This window comes from Equus quagga, chromosome 5, assembly GCF_021613505.1.
Source record: "Equus quagga isolate Etosha38 chromosome 5, UCLA_HA_Equagga_1.0, whole genome shotgun sequence".
NCBI classification, from domain to species: Eukaryota; Metazoa; Chordata; class Mammalia; order Perissodactyla; family Equidae; genus Equus; species Equus quagga.
The window spans coordinates 17,912,293-17,930,555 of NC_060271.1; the positions used below are offsets into that span (position 1 = coordinate 17,912,293).

Here is an 18,263-nt window from a genome sequence, read left to right on the forward strand (position 1 = left end):
CTGTAAACTCTGTTATATAACGTGAAGCTTCTTTATAACGTTTTCTATCTTTGATAACTGATGAGGCAAGAATTAGAAGGAAATAATTTCCTTCTATTATCTAACAGCTGAGTCTTCTGGAATGACTATTTCATATAGGCAAATATTAAATGGAGAAGAGAATAGATGCTATAAGGAAGTTTCACTGAAGTCCCAACACAGATAAAAACATTTTTGTACAGTTTTAAAAAAATTACTCATGAACACTGCTACCATATAAATGAGTTGAATTATGCGTAGTAACTTCAGGTTATTTTCACCTGAAGTACCTCATCTTTTTTTTGTTTTTCCTTTCTTTCTTTTTCCATTTTATTCAAGTCACTCTAGTTACAGATAGAAAAATACAAGGCTTACCCTTACTGCCAGTAGGGCTAAGGGAGGCCTGCTGAGAAACTGTTTTAAATACAACTGCTGTATTAACATATCATTTTCTCATATAATTAAGGAAAAAATCTTTTGCATAACTGAATTTTTCAAACTAAACACTTTTAGAAACACATCTTTTTCATCTACACTATTCATAGAAATCTTAAAAAAAAATACCTCTGGGAAAATCAGCAGAATTTCCTAGGGGTCTTTTTGTATACTGGTAAAACAGGAGAATAAGAGCTCTAACGACTCCCACTCTCTATTTTATCACTTCTCTGTCAGAATAGGAAGAACATAATCTATTTCATGACTGTGTCAGCATTAGAAATGTCAATTATACCAGGAACCAAATATACAAAACAATAATTTCAGGACAAATGAGGTATGTGGAGTTTAGCTCATCTCTTCCAAAGTGCCATGCAGTTCTAATTTTAGTCACACCCTTAGGTAGTCACAGAAAGACTTCTTTCAAAGCTTAGCTCAAAGGCGATTTTCCTCTCAGAATCGTTCTAACTTCTAAGACCATGTTAGAATTCCTGTCAAAAACTCTACTCTCAAATTCCTCCTTTGCAGCATTTATCACAACTGCAATTCAACCATTAGTTGAACAACATATTAGCATCTGTCTTCTCTGCTAGAATATAAAATCCATGAGGTCAGGGGCTACATACATCTTTTTCAATCTCAGCATTTATCAGCGTCTGGAACATAGAAGACAGTAAATAGGTGCTGATGAATAGAATGCATAAATCAAGTTTAATCAGGGTTAAAAAGTTTATGTTTACAAAGTGAACCCTTTACTATTCTGTGTTTCCTAATCTTTTCTAATACAATGAGATGACATAAGCAGTAGAGTGTAGTGGTTAAAACCAATTATTCTAGAACCAGATTGTGCATATTCTCTTCTCAGCTCTATAGCTACTAGCTGTGTGACCCTGGATAAGTTACATAACTTCTCAGTAACTTAGTGCCTCAGTTTCCTCATCTGTAAAATGGGTGTAATAGAACCTCCCTCCCTCAGAGAGTTACTCTAAGAATTAATAATATGTTTTAGTACAGCATAGTGACTACAGTTAATACTGTATTGAATATCTGCAAGTTGCTAAAAGAGAGCAGATCTTAGAAGTCCTCATCACAAGAAAAAAAAACTGTAACCATGTATGGTGATGGATGCTAACTAGATTTATTGTGGTGATCATTTCACAATACATACAAAGATCGAATCATCATGTCGTACACCCGAAACTAATATAATGTTATATGTCAATTATACCTCAACTTAAAAAAATGTAGTATGTGCGTCTATTAAAGTCACAGCTCAGTTTTAAAATAATGTTTTTAAAAGGATTGGCAAATAGGCAGCACGTTAAAAGTGCCATTAAAAATTGTTTTTGTGAAATATATAAATTTTAAAAAGTGAACCTTAAGAATACTAGAAAGCATTTCAAAAGATCACTCTCAGATGTAATATCACTCGATGCAAATTTACATCTAATGAGTACTGGGAGGCAAAGTAAAGTTGCTAAAGCTTAAAACATAAAGTTAAATTCAGTTTTCAGGGAAAAAAAAAGACCTCATCATACATTATGAAGATAAAATTTTACTGATGCCCTAAACAACCACGTCCTCATCCCTAGCTGAATGAATCAGAAGCATCATCCAGAGAGGAAATGCCCACCACATGGCCACTTAAAACTGCACTGACTGAAGGACCAAAATGAGAATTCCACTGCAAGTGAAAACAGCTGTTCCAGAGGAAATACCGCCTACCATCCATGCCATGTTAAAGTTCCTGTCAAAACCCGAGAATTCTAAAATTTGATTTTGACAGCAATATAACATCTCCAAACTGAGAAACAGCACAAGAAACTCTCTAAACCACACACATAAATTAGAAAGGAAATAACATACAACTTGCATTTCTAGAACATTTTTTATCCTTTTCAAATAACTTTTATTATATTATCTCATTTTATCAACACGATAAATCTGTAAGATTAGCAAGGCAGGCAACATTACTTTTACTTCACAAATAAAAAATGAGCCTAAGGGGACCGGCCCAGTGGTGTAGTGGTTAAGTTTGTGTGTGCCGTTTTGGCGGCCCAGGGTTCACGGGTTCGGACCCTAGGCATGGACCTGCACACCACTCATCAAGCCATGCTGTGTCAGTGTCCCACATACAAAAAATAGAGGAAGACTGGCACAAATGTTAGCTCAGCAACAATCTTCCTCAAGGAAAAAAGGAAGACTGGCAAAAAATGTTAGCTCAGGACCAATCTTCCTCACAAAAAAAAAAGAAAAAGAAAAAGAAAAAGGAGGGCCTATGAAGAGAGTGTTTCTTGTCTCAAGTCATTTTGGGAAATAATCAGAAGTAATAGTAAACAAAATGAAAAACTAATCTCATGTTGTTTTATTCCTATGGGGAAGCCTTTACATTTTAAAAGGGTATATTTCAGAGATGTACAGGCTTTCATCTTTTGGAAAGAAAGTGGTAAGAAAAAAGGGACAAAAGTGAAGAAAATTAGAAATATACATTTCAAGTAAAAATTCTTTAACCTAAAATGATGGGGGAGGAAGGAAATGATAGGAAAAATCTGGATGAGTTTATAAGGTATATATAGTTTTATTATTTCCATTTATTACAAATACTCTACAGATGATCACTAACAGTTAGTGCATATTAGGCCTAAACAGCCCCGCCTCCTCTCCCCTGCTCAGCCAATTCTTCTCATCCTTCAAAATCCAACTGAAACTCTGTTCATTAAGAAGTCTTCCTTCAGAAGACTGCTCTAGCACCCAATGATGTGTCTTGCCCCGCTCTGAATTCACAGCATCTCCTCAACACTTCTATTTGGGCTATTTTTTCTTCTTCTTTGGGTCAACTTTTGAACTAGTGACTCACACTGGCCTTTACCATTCATTTCACTTTTTTGTGCTTGTACTTTGGTCTCCAACTAGACTACAAATTCTTTGAGGACAAGAACACAGTCTTATAAATGATATCCAAAATCCTCTGTGCACAAAATCTCTTAGGAAGGAAAACAGCCACATTAAAATGTTTCTATCTGTCAAAGCAGCGCTATTTACTAAGTACCTGTACTATGCTAAATACAGGGAATACAAGCCAACCTGATTTTTGCCCTCATGGAACTCACAGTCTAGTCAGGGAAAATAAATAAGGAGGCAGGCAATTACAAAGAATAACAATGTACGTTAAATGCTACACAGGGGGCAGTATATAGCATATTCTTCAAATACCTTTGGTAAGAAAAATCTACCCTAAATCTGGAGGATTGAAAACAACTTCCTTGATGAAGTCACAATTAAGATGAGAATTAAGGAATGAGTAGGAATAAGCCATGGGGAAAGGTAGAGCAAAATACAAAAATTGTTCCAGACAGGGAGAAAAACACATGCAAGGGCCTAACGCGCGAGAGTGTGCATAATATCGGAGGAACAGAAATATATTATCTCAATACAGCTAAGGGTAACACAGCAGTATTGTTGGAGCATCAATCTAGGGAGTTCCTAACAGGGAAGCACTTTCGTTCTTCGAGTATCTCAGTGCCTTCTGAGTCTACCATAGGGATGCTGATAACCATACTCTCACACTGGCCTAATCTCTCTACTAACTTCTCAAACTTCACCTCAACTTTCTCAAAGTGTTAAATATTTTGTAGTAAACTTAAAATACTAAAATTCTTTTAGTTTGTGCTTAGTATTGCCATTTACCTGACATTTAGAACACCACTATATGTCTGATAATGAAGTTTCTAAGTGGTCCATAACACCTAAGCATGGTATCTTACACACATTTTTATTATCCATTTACATGATTGTTTTACTTCCATCAAGGTATCTATTGAGAAAGTAGGACTAGTTTATGGTGGTGTTTTTGTACAACCTTCCAATTCTATAACACATTTACTTCACATGCACTTATTTAGGCTAATAACACAGAAACGTCCTTCTAGACTTATTTTCCACTTTCATTTAAGTGATAATTAAAAAAAAGCTGATCATTTTTACAAGTGAAGAAACTGAAGCCAGAGTTTCTTTAGTCTGTTATCTGCCCCTCCTTATAGACTCTAAATCCCTTGAAAGCTGGTACGATATTTTCCTTTTTTTGGAAGATTAGCCCTGAGCTAACTGCTGCCAATCCTCCTCTTTTCGCTGAGGAAGACTGGCTCTGAGCTAACATCCACGCCCATATTCCTCTACTTTATATGTGGGACGCCTACCACAGTGTGGCGTACCAACTGGTGCCATGTCTGTACCCAGGATCCAAACCGGCAAACCCCGGCCCGCCAAAGTGGAATGTGTGCACTTAACCGCTGCACCACTAGGCCAGCCCCTGGTATGGTATTTTATTTCATACTTTTATCTCCCTTAGTGCCTGCTTCAGAATCTCTGCATGACAAATAAGCACTCAGTTAACATTTTTTTAACTGAAGAGAATCTCAGCATGTGACCCCAAATACTTGTATTTTCTTGAATACAGAGAAGAAAGAGGTATGACAAAGAAATAAAATTAAATAAATAAAAAGAAAAATCCAGGTAAATTAAAATGACATACTTTTAACATCTCACTAATAATACAATATAGTTACACTACTTGTCCTCAACCTTTTGTAATAAATAGCTTAAGACCACACTAAAAATCAAATATATGCCACAAAATACTCTTCAGCTAAAGTAAATTAAAATGAAGGTCACTGACAAGCTTTTGAGAATTTCAGTGAGTATCTAGAAAATACCTTGTACCTGGATAGGGAATCAAATAATTTTTTTGTTCTTAAACATGATTCCTATCCCTGGAGTTTACTATGGAGTTTACTATCCCATGGAGTTTCCAGAGCCATTAAGACAAGTAGGACACATGCATCAAATAATTAAATCTTTGTTTATTATCCTTATCTTATCAACTAGCATATATGTTCCATGAGGGCAAAAGTTTGTTTCGTTCACCATTGTATCTTTAGGGTCTACAACAGTGTCAGGCACATGGGGGAACACCAATAAATATTTGTTGGAATGAAAGATAACTACAAGATAAATAACTTAGTGGTCACCAAATGGCAGAATGAATAAGTGGGACAGATTGAAGACAAGAAGAACGTGGACTGGAGTAAGCAAAGAAGTCTCCGAGGAAAACAGCTCTTGGGGGATATCAGGGTCTCAAAAAAAGATGCCAGAATGAGCAAACTAATAAATGTGAGAGTAATCATGGCGTGTGTGTGTGTGAGGGAGTGGGGGGTGGCGGGGGGGGGGGGTAGGTTATCTGATGTAACTGTAAAGAGTGATATTTACCACCTAGCTGGCAGTCCGTGAATGAAAGGTTGAATCAAATAAAGTTAGAGACAATGGAAGATATCCTGAATAAGGCCATGCCATAGAGTTCTCCAGTTTCACAGTACACAAAGGTAACCAGCTAAGGAGGTTAGTGGGAACTAAAATTCACTCTGCTTGCCAAGCCCTAAGTGTTGGCATGGGGTTTTTCCTCTCAGAAGAAGGGAGACCTCTGAAAGGCAACCATGTGAAAAGGGGCATAATGGAGCATGGTATTTTTTGCTGATTTCAATAAAGGTACCATGTGAGCTAATGACAGTAGGAGACTGGAAGACATGAAACTCATCGTTTGGGTTTTATGGGGAATCAGTTTGCTGTTGTTGTTTCTTTTGGATACACATCTGAAAGGGATGACTTGAAATTAGTAATAGTTTTTAGTTTGATTACTTCTATTTATTAGATTTCTGATTATGAAAATATTTATAATCAAAAACCTGAAAAATACAGAGAATAAAAATTGTCCTTAGATATTACAACTCAGTGATAACCAATGTTAACAATGTGGTGAGTTTTATTCCAGCATTTTGTCTATACACACTAACTGTACAGGATGGATTCAATATAAGACTACTGCAAATATACACCTATTTTAAAGAAAGGTGAGATTGTGCTGGCTGTATATTCCTTTGTTTCCCGTAATGTTCTGCTGTAACTTAAGTGAGAGTTTTTGTCAGCCCACAAGATAAACAGGAGAGGGTAAGAAGACTGTAGAGACAGAAGAGCAATAAGGAGATGTGAAGAAACAAAAGCAGTGGAAAGGTAATAAAGATGATGATGATAATGTTTCTAACTCATCCAGCATTCCTATATGCCGAGCACTGCTCTACAAGCTTACATAAACTATTACATCTTCACAGTAGCTCTACAATATAGGTACACTACTGTCACCCCCTTTTGCAGATTACAAAACTTGAGGCACAGAGAGGTTAAGTAACTTGCCAAAGGTTATACACGTAGTAAGAGGCCCAGGATCTACCCCAGCCAGTCTGGCTGCAGAGTCCATACTCTTAGTCACTATAATATATTGAGATGTTTTAACAGTAGAATTGACAATATATTATGACTAAACAGAAAGGAAACTATACCTTTGGTTTTCCTCAAGTGTGTGTTCCTTGAAGACAAGGAATGCTGATTATTTTATTTCGAAGGGTAGTCAATAACCATCTACTGTACTGAAATGAATGGAAAGTGAGCAGAACTAGCTAAGAACTTAGAAGCATCTGAAAGACTACTCAGGATCATTCATTCCACACCATGTTCTCACCTTAAGCCTCTTCCAAATCCTAAACAGTTCCCTCAGATCTTTCCTAATTAAAATTTACTTCATAACAAAAGTCTGATAAACTTAATGATACAAAAGTACAAATCATGCATAAGCACTATCAATGGCATTTGAATTTACCAGTATCAAAACTTTCAGGATAAAGGCACAAAGTGGCTAATGCTGGAAACTCAGGTAGGAAAGATGAAAACGTACCACCTTACCCTATGAATTTTATACATAATGGTTACAAACCTCCCTGCCAACCCTAATGCTGAATAAGGAATAAAAACAAAGAGTTGGATTTGACAAGATTAATGCCTGAAAATTCTCCTGTGGCAAAGCACTTAGAAATCATGGATAAAACCTAACAAATGTCTTTTATAAATGCATAGCTGAACACTCAACAAAGTAAAAGAAATCACTAAGAGGAAAAAAATGTTTAAGTCTAACTAGAGAACTACCCTAACTCACCAGATCGTTGCTAATTTCACTAAGAGGTTTGGATTTTACAAGTTGTGGATAAGAGATTAAAAGGTAAGTTTAGTTTGCTCTTCTTTATCTAGTACTTTAAGGTAGATGCTTAGGTTATTAATTTCAGATCTTCCTCTTTTTTTAAATTGAGATAACACTGGTTTATAACATTATGTAAATTTCAGGTGTACACCATTATATTTCAACTTCTGTACAGACTACATCGTGTTCACCACCACAAGTCTAGTTTCCATCTGTCACCATACAAGAGTGCCCTTTTGCCACCCCTCACCCCCATTCCCCTCTGGTAACCACCAATCTTTTCTCTGTATGTGTTTATCTTCGACATATGAATGAAATCATACAGTATCTGTCTTTCTCTGATTTTTTTCGCTTAGTGTAACACCCTTAAGGTCCAGCCATGTTGTCACAAATGACAAGATTTCTTTTTTTTATGGCTGAATAGCACTCCAGTGTGTGTGTGCGCGTGTGTGTGTACATATACACCACGTCTTTATCCATTCATCCATCAAAGGGAACTTAGGTTATTTCCAAGTCTTGGCTATTGTGAATAATACTGCAATGAACATAGAGGTGCATGTATCTTTTTGAATTAGTGTTTTTGTTTTCTTTGGATAAATACCCAGAATTAGATAGCTGCATCATATGGTATTTGTATTTTTAGTGTTTTGAGGAATCTCCATACTGCATCAATTTACATTCCTAATAGCAGTGTACAAAGGTTCCCTGTTCTCTACATCCTCTCCAACACTTATTTCTTGTTTTATTAATAATAGCCATTCTGACAGGCATGAGGTGATAAGAGATCGTCCTTCATCCTTCTTTTTTAAGATTGCCATTTTACAACTATAAACTTCCCTCTAAGCGTTGCTTTAGCTGCACCCCATTAACTTTAGCATGTTGTGCTTTCATCATTCATCTCAGTGTATTTTATAATTTCTTGGGGTTTTTTTTTTTTTGATCCATTGCTTGAGAAGGTATGTTTAATTTTCACATATTTGTGAATTTCCCAAATTTCCTTCTGTTACTGATTTCTAATTTCATTTCATTCTTGCCAAAGAATATACTTTGTATGATTTCAATCCTTTTAAATTTATCAATGTTTGTTTTGTGGCCTAACATATGCTCTATCCTGGAGAATGCTCGATGTGCATTTGAGAAGAATGTATACTCTGCTGCTATTGGGTGGAGTATTCTATAGATGTCTGCTAGATCTGGTTGGTTCATAGTGTTGCTCTAGCCTTACATTTCCTTATAATCTAGCTGGTCTATCCATTACTGAAAGTGAGGTGTTAAACTCTCCAACGACTATATGTCAATTGTCTATTTCCCCCTTCAATTTTGTTAGCTCATGTCTTTTGGGACTCTTGTTCCTCAGACTAGATAATCTCAACTAACCTCCTTCATTCAAGTTTGCTGATTCTTTCTTCTGCTAATTCAAATCTAATGTTGAGCCTCTCTAGCAAATTAATTTCAATTATTGTACTCTTCCAACTCCAGAATCTCTATTTGGTTCTTTTTAAATAACTCCCATTTCTTTACTGCTATTCTCTATTTATTGAGACATTGTATACTTTCCTTTAATTCTTTAGACGCAGTTCTCTGAACATACAATTGCTCTTCATTATTTGCAGATTCTGTGTGTACAAATTAGCCTACTTGCTAAAATTTCTTTTTAACCCCAAAATTCATTACTCACAGTGCTTTCACAGTCATTCATGAATATGCACAGAGCAGCAAAAAATTTGAGTCTCCTGATGTACATGTCCCCAGCTAAGGTCAAACAAAGTGATGCTCTGCCTTCTTGTTTCAGTTCTCATACCGTAACAAGCATCTTTTTCACGTTCTACTTAGTGCCACTTTTTTTGGATCTTCCATGCTTTTCATTGGTGATTTTGCTGTTTAATACAGCACCCAAGTGGGGCCTGGTGGTGTGCTGGTTAAATTTGCACACGCCACTTCAGCAGCCCTGGGTTTGCAGGTTCGGATCCCAGGCGCAGACTACACACCACTCATCAAGCCATGCTGTGTCAGTGTCCCACATATAAAGTACAACAAGACTGGCACGATGTTAGCTCAGGGACAATCTTCTTCAAGGAAAAAGAGGAAGACTGGCAATGGATGTTAGCTCAGGGTCCATCTTCCTCACAAAAATACCAAAACAAAACAAACAGCCCCCAAGTGTAGTGTAGCAGTGCTGTCTAGTGTTACTAAGTGCAAGAGGCTATGATGTGCATTACAAGAAAATATATTTGTTAGATAAGCTTCATTCAGGCACAAGTTACAGTGCTGTTGGCTGTGAGTTCAATATTAATGAATCAACAATATAAACATGGTGTCGTTAAACAGAAGCACACATAACCCAAGGTTATGTATTGATCAGCTAACAAAAATGTTGTGACCAGAGGAACCTAACATTGTACTTCCCCTCAGAGCAATGGTTTCAGTATTTGCTAATTCATTGTTTGCAGTGACTATATAAAACATAACTACCACAAATAACAAGAATTGACTTATTTGTAAAAGCTGATTTAAAGCCCTGTCGAAGGGGTTAATTTCCAAAATATATAAAGGACACATACAACTCAACAACAAAAAACAAACAACCCGATCAAAAAATGGGCAGAGGATACAAACAGATATATTTCCAAAGAAGATATACAGATGGCCAACAGGCACATGAAAAGATGTTCAACATCACTAATCATTAGGGAAATGAAAATCAAAACTACAATGAGATATCACCTTACACCTGTCAGAATGGCTTTAATTACCAAGACAAAAAATAACAAATGTTGGAGAGGATGGCGAGAAAACGGAACCCTCACACACTACTGGTGGGAATGCAAACTGGTAGAGCCACTATGGAAAACAGTATGGAGATTTCTTAAAAAAATTAAAAATAGAAATACCTTATGCTCCAGCTATCCTACTACTGGGTATTTATCCAAAGAACAGGAAATCAACAATTCAAAGATATTTATGCATCCCTATGTTCACTGCAGCATTATTCACAATAGCCAAGACACAGAAGCAGCCCAACTGCCCATCGACTGATGAATGGATACAGAAGATGTGGTATATATACACAATGGAATACTATTCAGCCATAAAAAAGGATAAAATCATCCCATTTGCAACAACATGGATGGATCTTGAGGGTACTACGTTAAGCGAAATAAGCTGGACAGAGAAAGACAAACACTGCATGATTTCACTCATATGTGCAAGACAAACACAAGGATAATAAGAACAGATTAGTGGTTACAAGAAAGGAAGGGAGTAGTGGGTACAAGTGATAGGGGTAAAGAGGCACATACGTATGGTGACATAAAAATTAAGACTCCTGGTGGTGAGCACAATGCACTCTATACAGAAACTGATACATAATAATGTACACCTGAAATTACACAACGTTATAAACCAATATGACCTCAATAAAATAACTGAAAAAACAAATAAAGTCCTTTGTCTACTAAGCCCAACATCTGTGTGTCCTTAGGAACAGTTCTATTGGCTGCTTTTTTCCCTGTGTATGGACTATCACATTTCCTTATATGGTAAGTAGATATTTTAAACAGTATATTATGGCAAATGTGGAAATCAGACTCCCCCACCTCTTCAGGGTTTGTTAGTGTTACTATTTGTTTGTTTAGTGATTTTCCTGGAATAATTCTGTAAAGTCTGTATTCTCTGTCATGTGTGGCCACTATAGTCTCTGTTTGGATAGCTTAATTGTCAGCGACATATTCAACATATTCAAGAAATCTACTTAAATGCCTTGAACAAGTGTATATCTCTGCTTTTGCCAAGCAGCTCTGTTTTGTGTGTTGGGCACGCCTTCAATATTTCAGTAGCCAGTTTCCAACTCTGCCTTACCTTTCACTTCCTACTTGTGCAGCACCTCAAGGTAATCAAGAGGTGAGTAACTGGAGCCTTCTCAGGTCATTCCTTGGCAGATACACAGACCTGTACATGTGTGTTGCTTTCCAGAGCCCTTGGAATATATCAGAGGTTTTCAAAGTCCCCTATGGACATCCCATATCCCAGTTTTTCTCTTCAATCTTTTTGGCCAGTCTCTGACTGGTAATGCCTCCTCAGACAACTGTCATGTTAAGCAATCACCGTTAATTGTTTTTGAAAATGCCCTGGGCACAGAGCTTTTGGCAGAGGGAGCTCTGAGTCAAATAAAGACAAATCCTGAGGAGGGAGCTTTTGACAAAGTTGCCAGATAGGCCAAATAGTGAGAATTCTCTGGGCAATTTGCAGAATTCCAAAACCATTCTGCTTCCTCTGGTGGCTGTTAGGCTGCTGGTTTTCACAGTCACCATAGTTTTGAGGCTGTTTGTTTTCAAGCCTGGGGAGAGGGAGATGGGAAGTAGGGCAAGGTAAAATGTCACCAAACTCACTGCTCTTACTGATAGCCATCAGTTTTTCTTGAATAAAACCTCCTTGGATTCTGGTAAGCCTTTATTTAACTTCCAGAGTTCTCAAAAAGTTAATCTCATTCATTCTCTGGTTTCAAATGCTGATGACTTGGAACTCTTAATTTCCAGCTCCGACCTCTCCCCTAAGTCTCACATTGTGTGAATACCGTCTGCTCCCTGGTGTCTTGTTTACCTTTGTATCCCCAGTGCCTAGCAGTGTCCTCTAATGAATATATGTTAAATGACTGGAAGGACATCTATTTTATTTCTTACATTAACACGTAAAACTAAAATAATCTTAAAATAAAATGCCTAATATTACTTAAAAAAAAGAAAAGAAAAAAGATCACGTTGGCTATTGTAGAAAATGAACTGTGAGCACAAGAACAGATGCAATTAGAAGACTTTCATAATAATCAGCAAATTAAACATCAATGGTACGACAGGGGCCAACTAACATAAAAGAAGGTGGGTAGAGGCAGCCTATCTGTCTTCCTAAGTTATTTTCATGCTTCGGCTACCAGGGTAAACTAGCATTCAGGTCAGTGCCATTACTGGAATATTTTATCATTTACCTTTCTCTAGAATAGTGATTTTCAATCTAGTATTTTCCTGATCAGTCTGAGATGTAATACAAATAATTTGCTCCTAATAACAGATTTTAAAAACTGAAGCTGGTAAATATTTTTTCAAAAAGGAATCAAGGTGGATTTAAGGTTATCCATATAAGCTTCACCGCACTTGCAACTTTGAGTAGGAGAATGGTGGAAGTTAAGAGTCTACCTTTGGGAGAATCGTCCCTGTTAGGTTCATAGATATGACCTGAAAAAAAAGCTGTGCTTCCAATCGCCTTCTTTTAAACTGTAGCAATACCACAGACCAGCACTATGCTATCAAATGGTCACCTGTATGTTTCTTAAAGAAATAAACGGTCATTGATGTTTCTAATTAAACCCTCTGACTATGTGTATCTGAGAGCAGCCTGAAATGTCCTAGTGAAGTCTTGAAAATGATGTGTCTGACTAACTCTCCATAATGATCCCTCCAGCGTAATCACACATCAACCAGAATACCCATACATAACCCATGAAAGGCAGACTAGAAGTGAGATCCAGATACATACTACCTCCTGGGAAGATGTCTCTTCAAAGCTATTTAAAAGAACTCTGCTGTAGGAGATGAAATGTTTATTAGGCAAATCTTCAATTTTTTCACACAGCCTTTCTACCTTCAGTGCAATTTTTGAGTGTACATCTCATTCCCCATATGACCATAAGAATAAAGTAAAATTATTTAGATTTTAACATTCAATTTAATTATACATTTTGTTGTTATTCCTTGTTCAGGATCCATTTTAATCTTGATTCTTATTTAAGCTACACCTGGAATTTCTATGCTTGTTTACTTTTTCTTCCAAATTGAATTCCCAGTGGGTCCTGTTTGAATGTATTTGCTCTGTTTATCATTTATACCTAGTGACGGTGTTAATTCCCAACAGTGTTACACTGGTGGGTAGATTAGGTCCTGTTTTCTTTTCCTTTCCCCATCATGAGAAGAAACAAGTCTCTGCTACTGTGTCTATTAACCACATTAGACACTGAAGATGTAGTTCACTTAGGGATCGACAGAAATGGACCTTACTTAACTATGCCAAAACCCCTGCTGACAGATTTCTTGGCTCTTCATAATAACAGAAGTGCTTCATGTTTAAAACATCATTATCCTTCATCATATGTGTGGAAAACTTGATCTTTGCAAAGATTTCCTCTTTCAGTAATGAAAAAATATAGGAAACATCCACTTGGGACACTAGGCCATGGCCAGGTTTCTCTCATATGTAAAATTAAAATCCTCTCATACGTAAAACTTAACAGCAGTGTCATGCCATCGCATTCAATTCTAAATGAAGTACTTACAACCTAAAACTCAAGGATTCCACTGAGTACTAAATTTTGGGTTTTGAATTTTGGCTTTCAAGCTGACCTCATCAATTAATCTTAATTGTATGTGTCTGGCTAAATCTTCCCCAACAGAGGTTTCCCATTACACACATCCATTACTGCGATACCCACAGGTGCCAACATACAAGTACTTTTATTCCCAGCTGTTGCTCAAGTTAATTCGACTTCGCTCCTGAACTGAGCTGAATAGCAAAAAGTGTGTATAAATCTACCTTAGAACATATGCTGATTTTAAACTCCAATTAATGAACATCTAGTGATTCATTAGTACTTTTCCAAAGCAAATTTTAAAGATTCTCTTTAATTCTGTTCTCACTTGCAAAAGGAAACATCACTGGATAAGAGAGTAATTACGATGGTACCAGTGTTCCTTTTTAAAATAATTTTATGGATGTGTGTTAAGTGTTTTTGCATTGATATATTTAACAAATTAATCCCAAACATTATAAAAATGTTTTAAATCACACCTATACATGTATAAGTATGAACGGCATGATATACCACCAAGATGTTTCCTATTAGAACATGGCTCACCAGTGTTTACCAACTAGAAATACGTTGTACAGTGGAAGAGGGCTGGCCAGGCAGCCAGGAGATCTGTGTTCTAGCTTGGGCTTGGACTCCATAAGTAGCTTAATGCAGGTAGGGCCTTGGAAACATTACCATCTTGGCCTTAGTTTCAACACTGATAAAACATGGAGGGTTAAACTAAATGTTATTTAGTGGTTGTAATACACTGGAAAATCTGATCCTCGTAGAGCAGGGGTCAGCAAACATTTTCGGCAAAGGGCCAGACAGAAAATATTTTCAGCCTTGCAGGCCAGGTGGTCTCTGTTACAGCTACTTAACTCTGCTGTTATAGAGCAAAAATAGCCATAGACAATAAACAAATAGGCATGACTGTGTGCCAGTTAAACTTTATTTACAAAAACAGTTAGTTGGGTGGATTTGGCCCACAGGCCACAGTTTGCCAACCCCTGTTGTAGAGAATCAAATCACATTTCCTATAGTCCAGTGTCTTGCAAACTCAACAAATTTGTTGAAAGAAATTATATAACTTTAGGAAAAAATCCTGTTTTATTGACTTGTTATTAATAAACCAGGAAAGATCACGTAAAAAACAAAGCTGACTATCTTCCCATTCCCTCCCTTGCCATTCTAGTCAGTGGCAGAGCACCGCCATTCTTCCAGGCCTTATGAGTGTCTTGAAGGTATTTTTACACATCATCCTCTACTTTTGTCCTGTCAGCAAATCCTGTCCCTTCTCCTCTTGCTAACTCCAATCCCTTCTCCTAAACCTAAGGTATACTCTAAGATTCCTAAAACACTGTTTCACTCATTTCACTTCCTACCTTCAAAACTTTCCTAATTTCTAATGCATCAAATCTAAGCTCCAATGCATTGGAGTTCCCAAGGCCTTCCTTTTCCCCCAGGTATTATTTCTCACAAGACCTCAACACCCACTCTCTGCCCCAGGCAAGGTGTTCTCTAGTGGGTCCATGCAAAGTACACATTCATTTCTGTGCCTTTACTACCACAATTAGTTATCCTACAACCATTCCTTCTACCCATCCAAATCCCACCATTATTTCAAGGTACAACTCAAGAATCAATTTTTATAAAGCCTCATATGCCAGCCTACAAAGATAGTTTCTATGTGTACACTTCTACTGAATTTACGGGCAGTACCATATAGCTTAGTACTTATCTTCCTATAACTGTTTCTGAAAACCAAACTAGGCCATACATACTCCTCTGTATTTGCCAATGCCTAATACAATGCTAGAAACAAAACACGTATCAAATAAACAAAGGCTGAGAGATTAAAGGAAGACTTAGCTGGTAATGTCACAGGATGAAAAGGAATCAAATTGAAGCTCTAAGATTTTTGCTTCTTCTGAATTCTTTGGCAGATATCAGGTGGTGGGAATAACCATTACTACATCTTACTCTTATTAAGTTTCCCAAAAACAAAATAGTGCAGCAGTTATTAGAGGTAAGCAGTTTCTCATCTCCTTACCCTCCCCATGTAAATAAACAAATCAGCATAAAGGCTTACAGTTAGTCTCTTATGAATACCTACTATGTGGCTAAGTATTCCTCTACAATGCAGGGATATGGCAGTGAACCAACCTATGTCCCTGTCCTTATAAAGTTTTCAATCTAGTGGGAGGAAACAGAGAACAAGAAAATACGATGTCCAGTGGAAGTAGTAGTTAACATGTACTATAAAGAAAAAACAGATATAGTAAGGGGACAGAGAGTGATGGGGTCCATTTCAGACGCGTTTGAATATATCTATAATAATGACAGCAAGATATTTATTGAAGAAAAATAGGAGAGAGTAAGGGGATAGGGTGTTATTTTAGATGGAAAAGTGAGAACGGCCTCTCTGATATGGCAATATTGAGGAGACGTGAATGATGTAAGGGAATGAGCCATTCAAATTATCTTGCTGGAAGGGTACTGCAGGTGGAAGGAATAGCAAGCACAAAGCTCTAAGGCAGAAAAACGCTTGGCTTGTTCAAAGAACAGCAAAGACAAGGTGGCTGGAGAGCAGTGAGCACTGAAGGTCAGAGGCAGTTAGAGAAGCAACCAGGGGCCATAACACATAGAATAAAGACTTCTGGATTTATTCTGAGGAAAATGACAGCTGTTGAATGGTTTTGATCAAGGGAGTGACATGGCCTGACTTAAGTTTTAAAGAGATTATTCTGGCTACATTTGGGAGGAACAAAATGTAGAGGGCAAGACTGAAAGCAAGTACACCAGTGCGGAGGCTTCTGGATTCATCTTTGTATCCCCAATGCCTAAGACAGCATTTGGTATATAAATCCTTAGATATATACCACCTAGGATAATACTTATTATCCTGTATCTTTAATATAATATTAGTGATAGTATACCAAACTCAGGTTTGAATCTCAGCTTAACCACTTTAAGCTTCATAACCATGAACCTATTACTTAATCTGAGCCTCACTTTCCTCGCCAATAAAATGGGGCTACCTAAGAGTTGTGAGGATTAAATGTGACAATGTACATAAAGCATTTAGCATAGTGCCTAACATATAATAAGGACTCAAAAAAAAAAAAAAAAACCAGTAGCTGGTTATTCACTACCTGCCCTGCCCCTACCACCTCCAACACTGAGAATATAGTTGGAAGGAAACTGACTTTATTCAGAAGAAAACTCATAAAAACAAAGCCCTAATATCAGGAGCTTAGCTGTGGGCATGTTAGGTTTGAGATGCTATCAGTAATACAAGTAGAGACAGTGATTAGGTAGTTGGATATATGAGTCTGGAGTTCAAAGGAGAGGACTGGGCTGGAAATAAAACATTTGGGATTCAGACCACATTTGGTAATCAAAGCCACTGAGTCTAGATGACATCACCAAAGGAGTAAGTGTAGATAGAAAAAGAGAGGACATGCAAGGACAGAGTCCTAGAGTACGGGAACATTTACTCATCAGAAAGATGAGGAGGAAGAGCAAGGTAGAAATGAGAACGAGCAACCAGTTAGGTAGACGGAAACCAGGAGAGTTTCCACAAGCCAAGTGGAAAAACTCTGTCAGAAGTTCAAAAGACAAAGTTAAGAAGTCAGATTCAGTAAAACGAAAATTGAGACATCATCATTGGATTTAGTGATGTGGTGGCCTGGCAGGGGTGAACGCCATATTAGAATGTGTTCAAGGAGAAAAATGTCAAACAGTAAATTCAGACAATTCACTCAAGAAAGTACACTGGAAAACCAGGAGGGAAATGGGGTGGCAGCTGGAAGGGGAAGTAGAATCTCAAGATTCTTTTTTAAAAATGGAAGACATAACAGCATAAATGCTGACGGGATGGTTACAGCTGAGGGGGAAACTGATGACACAGTAGAGAAAAGGAGAACTGCTGTCCCATTATCCTTGAGGGAGCAAGAGCAGATGGGATCTGATGCAGAAGTCAGGGGGACTAGCCTTCCCCAGAACAGATGTAGTTTATCCTTAGTAACAGAAGAGAAGGTGTATATGCAGAGATGCAGGTAGACGAATAGATGTCATGGAAGTAGCTTATGGAAATTCTCTTCCAACTGCCCGAATTTCCTCAGAGAAACAGGGAGAAAGTTCATCAATGGAGAGTGAGATGGGATAGAAGGTATTATAGCATAGGTTTGAAGAGAAAGGAAAAAGTATGAAATGGTAATCTAAGAGTGGGAGAGTGACTGAACTAAGGAAATACAATGTGACTGAATTAAAGTAAAATCCATTGGCAGATTTTTCTCCACCCAAGTTTAGTGCCACTGGTGCCGGTAAAAATATAGAGTAGCTGGAGATTTAGGGATAATCAGGATACTGGTTAGTCAAATAAGTACAATT

The 18,263-nt window shown here is 37.3% G+C and overlaps 1 protein-coding gene across 1 annotated transcript in view; it reads right to left on the reverse strand.

The window, feature by feature from the left end:
- The window catches only part of RLF (RLF zinc finger), a 71,820-nt gene that overhangs the window by 14,419 nt on the left and 39,138 nt on the right, over positions 1 to 18,263 (reverse strand). The gene's annotated exons all lie outside the window — the stretch shown is intronic.